The following is a 5855-nucleotide window of genomic DNA, read 5'->3' as shown; positions in this document are numbered from 1 at the left end:
GAGCTTCCTCTTGTGTATACAGTGTGTGTTTGGCGCAGCAACTCAAGCACATCCCCCCATCACACAATTCTTGACATGGTATCAGAACCGCACCATTGAGAGAGGCTAATTTCTAAGACTTAAGTGAAGGAGAAGAAGCAAGGTTCGAGCAAGCAAGCAATGGGTAAGAAGCTCTCCCATTCTTCCACTCTCTCTCTCTCTCTCTCTCTCTCTCTCTTGGATAGTGCCTGTGGAGGTACCGGAAGCACGGTCGAGCAAAAATCTCAAATTGCTGTGAGATTTGGTATGCAAACAGATCACTGTATATTCTATAGATAAGCCCTATAGGGCTTGCCCGTAGTTATTTTGGGCATCTAAGGTAGTTTCAGGCCCTGTTTTAGAGCTGCAAGGTTGCGGACAGTAGTTTTAGGGTACACTGTGATTTCAATTGTATTGACTGAAAGTGGATGCACAGGTTACAGATTGTGAATCTATAATTTTTGAGGTGTTTTCAGGAAGCAAACATAAGGTTTATCTACAAACAGGTTGCAGATTACATGTACTATTGAGCAATCAGTGAAAAAGGTTGCCTGTTGTAGTATTGTGCACGTGTTGTAAAAGATTGTAGAAGACTAGCTTGTTGTGTTGTATCCTGGTTTGTGATAATGGCAGAGAATAGTGGAAATCCCATTATCGAGAAGCTCGACAATAAAAACTATCCTTAATTGAAGTTCCGTGTGACAAACTTCCTCATTGGAAAGGGCCTTTATGAGTTTGTTTCAGGTGAAGAAAAGGAGCCAGAGCTGGGTATCCCTCCAACTGCAAATGAATTAAAAGCATGGAAAGAGTAGAATGCGAAAGACAAAAAGGTGATGTACTGGCTATCTACAATCATTGATAATACTATGCTCTGTGTGGGAGTTTTCGCTCAACCGCCAAGTCCCATGGATTGCTTATTGCTTCAAGCGTTCCAAGCCGAGCACTAATGGCTACCTCTCACATAGCCGACGCGCCATCCATATCTACGGGTGTAGTGAGCTTACCTCCATGCTGATCAAGTTACCTCCTCCCTCGCACACTCTGGTAGCTCCACGATCCAAGTGCAAGCTTCAAGCAAGCTCCATCCTCAAGCTCCACGCTCCAAGCTCCATCGCCGCGAGCAAGAGAAGAGAAGAGAAGAGAAGAGAAGAAGAGAGGAGAAGATGGAGAGCTTCTCCTCCCCGGTCCCTCACCCTTACACACTCACTCCCTCACACTCTCACGCTCCCTCTCTCAAGCACAAGCTCAAGCAAGCAAGCAAGAAGAAGAAGAAGAAGAAGAAGAAGAAGAAGAAGAAGAAGAAGAAGAAGAAGAGGAGAGCCACTTTTGGCCACACACAAGAATGAGCTTCTCATTCACTTTTCAACTTTGTATACAAAACCCTAAATCCCTTTTGGGCGGTCATCCCCTTTTTTACGTGGCCGACCGTGGCCTAGGCCATTTTTCCCATTGTCCTTCTATCTTCTTAGCTTCCTTTCCACCGCCAATCTACATTTACAAATTACATGGGTGAGAGCCCGACGCTCCTTAAATTAAATCATGATGCGCTTGCGCTCTTTTACAAAAATATTGACTTGCACTTTTCCTTGTGCGCCTTTACCTTCCATTTCACTTTGCCTTGGCCTTTGTTTTCTGCTTTAGCTTTTCTAGATTTTCCACCTTGTTCGTCTACCGGTTAACATTACCCCCTGCCTAGACAAGTGCCAGTCCCATGGCACTCACCGTGGTAGGTAGCAAGCTTTGGCATGCACTGAAGACATGGGTGGAAGGGACATTAGTGGCTGCCATAGAGGAGTGTTGGTGGTGGTGTGGAGCCAGCTGCATTGGGTGCTCCATGTCAGCTATCGTAGGGGGACCTGCAAAATGCAAACCAAGGATTAGGCCCTGAGGCAGGATAAAACTATTCGCATGGAAGGGATTATACAGTGGGTTATCAAGCGCATATGACGAGGAGGGGAGAGGTGAGGCATGCAGTGTTTGTTGTAGAGGGATAGCCCCCATGATGACATTCGTTTTGCCTCCAGCCATTAGCAGATCTTGGCTTATGCTAAGTTGCGTGGACTGGTTGTCATGGAGTGGAACGGGGCTCATCCTTGGAAGGATAGACCGAAAAAGGAAAAAGGTGTATAGAAAGAGACGATACCCTGTCTACACCATCAGAGATGTTGGTCAGGGCTTCCTATGGCGGTAATGAGGGTTGCATGCCCTCCACCGGGAGGCGGGAATGGTCACACAACTTCTAAATGTGTGGTGAGAGGAGGACCTGAGGAGCTTGGCCTATCGAACCCAACCCTTCTCCCTGCACTTGACTATCATTGCTTGTGTGTATTGATCTTATCTATACAAGGTCACAAAAGTCATTTTTTATTTATATACATATTTACGAATCCATGTTACTTCACGAGGATAAAAACCAATTGTAGAACTCGGGATTGTACTGGAGTGTGGCACATGCATCCAGTACTCGTGGTAGCCTTCTTAATAACATCACGTATTTTGCAATGTCAAGTATTATGGTACCTTATCCGAGTCTACTTGCAACATGTAGCTCCTCCTCAGTGAGAACCTTATCAGCCAAAGAGTTCTCTTGGCTAGTTCCAGCTAAGTTCCTACCCTGAATGGCAGTCAACGCTCAAAAGGAAGTTGGTGCCACATAGGTTGGGTCTCTTTGAGACTGCCATTTGGCCAATCACTCTTCTGAGACTGTCATGATTTGGGCTCCTAGTTCGGCCATTGCAACATAGTTTTCAAACCAACGTTGTTCAAATTGACTTTGACCCTCTGATTTTTGCTTTAGTTGCTCTATCTCTAAGAGATTTGGTTGGTAGAGCACATCATTGAATGTTACAGTTAAGCATAGTTTGTCGACTTCCTCATCAGAGGTGAGTCGCATGCGTTCATGCAGGAGCTTGTCATAGTGCTCGTTAAGATGTTCTTGCTCTTCCCAAGATAAGGGAAATGGTAAGTATTCTTCAAGTTGCTCTTTAGGGAATGCGCCCATGTCTTCCGAGACATAAACACGTGCGAACACTTTGAGCTTAGCATCCAACTCAGTTAAGCATTCTACGACACTTCTATGTTCAACGAAGGCTTGCTCAGTTGCTATCTCATGCAAGGTTCTAGGGGTTTGCCTAGGATTTAGCATAACTGGGGGCTCAGGCCTAGATGAGCAAGATTGGTCAACGCTAGGATTTCTTATGCTCTTGGGGTTTCCATGTTTCTCCTGAGGCTTTGTTATTGGGTCATGATTCTCCTTGGATGTCACCCTGTTGTGACAACGTTGTATCCACTCTTGATTGGTCAATGCGAGTTCTGTTGTTGGTGGATTGAGTATTGCAAGCAACCGTAGATGGTAACGGCTGCTTTGATTTTTCAGAGCACACGGATGTGTCTAAGGTTTCACCGATATTAGGAGAGACATCAATGGGTTCATTGGTGGATGGACTCGATGCTTTATTCCCCAACTCTCCAGTGCTCTTGGTCTCAATGCTCTTGGGGTTCACAACCACCTGTAGCTGCTATTGTTTTCATTGTTTTCTCCTCTTTTTCTTGGTTGGTGAGGGTGCATAACTTAATGACTCAGAACCTTGAACTAGGACATCCGTTGATGTGCTTGGTTGGGCCTCAGCTTTCCCCTTCTCTGGTGTGTCCTCATGGGACGTAGCTGCACCTTGCTGGACAGCCTTGCTAGGTTGATTGGTCAGATGAGCCATCTTATCGGCCACGTCTTTGAGAGTTTTCTCCTCAAGCCTAGGCTTTAGGTGCTTTGGAAGTGCTGGAATTTTCAAGGATGCTGGTTGCGGCACCTCCTCCCCAGGTGAACTGCTAAGGACACATTCCGCAAGGGGCATTTTCACAACCAAGGGCTGTGACTGCTGTGATCCCTGATTAGAAGTAGTAGCGGCTAGTCCAGTGGGCTAGCTACCCTTGGTGGATTGCGGTGTCAAGTCCCTAGGGCGATCAGAAGTGGTCGTGCCTTTTGTTGCCCTTTGAGCATTCACCTGTGTAGATCGAGCATGAGTTGATCTAGTCACATTAGGTTGCACAGGCATATCCTTGGGCCGAGAGCTACAGATGGTGTCATGTCCCACCTCTTGGACATTTGGAGCTTAGATGGAGATAGAGATTGGGATTGAGTAGTCGCCCTTGATGACTGCTGTTGTGCTTCATGTGTTTGTTTAGAAAAATAGGTTGTAGGAGATCTAGGACTCTTAGGTGGACTTGGCACTGCTGAATGGTTTACTCGAGGCTATTAGGCAATTGTGCCATTTGCTTTGTTGAGCAATCAACCTTCTCACGAGCAGTATTGTGCCTCTGGTGCTCATTATCCTCTTGGGAAGTCAAAAGCTCCTTGAGCACTAGTGGTCTTTGTGCACGCTCAATTGTTACATATGACATATGCTTATTAAGCATGCTAGGCTGAGGATCTACTCTCCGATTGGCCCCGTTTGGTTTCTTGATTTCAACCGTGAGGGGCTCGGTCACTCCAATGCTTTTGATTCGAAACTTGGTTTTTCGTCTAGATCTCCTCCTATGCTTCTTTGCTCTTGATATGATCTGGCCTTTAATCGACAAAGGAGGCTTAGCAGGGCATTTTGGCACACTTGAGCACGTAGCAACGCTTTCGATATCTATCACGGCGTTGTGTTGACCCTCCATCAATGCCTTCGTCTATAAGGCTTGGGCTTCTTTTGGGGTCTTCTATGATATTCGTAAGTCCAAAGCCTGTCCTTGGCATTGTCTCTTGATCTTCTTGTTTTAGGCATGGCCTCACTCGCTGGTTCTCGTTGTTTGACCTCTGCTTGTATCAACTCTTCCAACAAGTCCTTGCTCTCGTCAGCAGGCTTGGCTGTTATGTCAGCACCTTCCTTGCCTTTCCCTCGAGATTTGATGAGGTCACCCTTGCTAAAGATTATGACTATCCTCACACCCGATAGTGTCAGGTGTATCCTCTGTGCTACATAGTCGGTCTCACACTTGGTCGCCCGTTTGAAGGGTCTTCCCAGGAGGGTTTCCTTCCCGTAATTAGCACTATTTGGAGGAACATGAAATAAGATAGGCAAGCTTTCAGTTTCAATTGTCACAAGGATTTTGCACTTCTCTATGAGTGCCCGTGGGTGTCCTTCGTAAGGGCCAAGAGTTGCATTAGTGAATGTGAGCTCTGGTTGGCCTAGTAGGATCCATTCCTCATAGGTCAAGATATTAAAATCTACCCCTTTATCAATCAGAGCATTGATAGTGTGCTCTCTTTTCGCGGTGAGTTTGACCCTAAGATAAGCAGGTGGTACTATGTCTTCATCTTCCGGGTCTTGGCTTGTAAATTTAAGCCTTCTGACAAATGCCCTTGAGTCCCCAACTGCACGACCAGATGTGGATTCTCCACTGATGTTTTACATTGCCTATGTAGTGCTATTCAAGGTGCATCTATCGTTAGGGCTGTCATATCTAGTCATCCTTGCTGTTGTAGTTTGATGTTGTTGCTTTTCGCTTTGACCAGATATAGTCCGAATGCAACACGCATGTGTTTTTGTAGTGTGGCCTTTTTATCCTTTTTGGCTAGATTGGCCCATTGAGGTTCTAGGGTCTCTATTTGTCTCTGTTCGGGTATGGGCTTTTGGTTGCTCTTTTGCAAGTGATAATCCATGCTCCTGTAGAGCCATTACTACACTAGGGTCCAATTTGGAGGACCTGTCACGACGCACGTTTTCTCTCCAACCTACTCGGGGGAGGTGCAGAGAGGGCGGAGTCCCCTCTGTCATAGGGCCATTACGATAAACGCCATGCGCAATTTGGAGGACTGTTTATAGCCAAATTTTGAACTACTTGCTCTAAGTTTC

Source organism: Lygodium microphyllum, chromosome 16 (assembly GCF_053477565.2).
Source record: "Lygodium microphyllum isolate KBCC chromosome 16, Lygodium_microphyllum_v1.1.10, whole genome shotgun sequence".
In the NCBI taxonomy this organism is placed as follows: domain Eukaryota; kingdom Viridiplantae; phylum Streptophyta; class Polypodiopsida; order Schizaeales; family Lygodiaceae; genus Lygodium; species Lygodium microphyllum.
The sequence above is the reverse complement of the archived record's forward strand: the minus strand, read 5'-3'. Positions refer to the sequence as shown.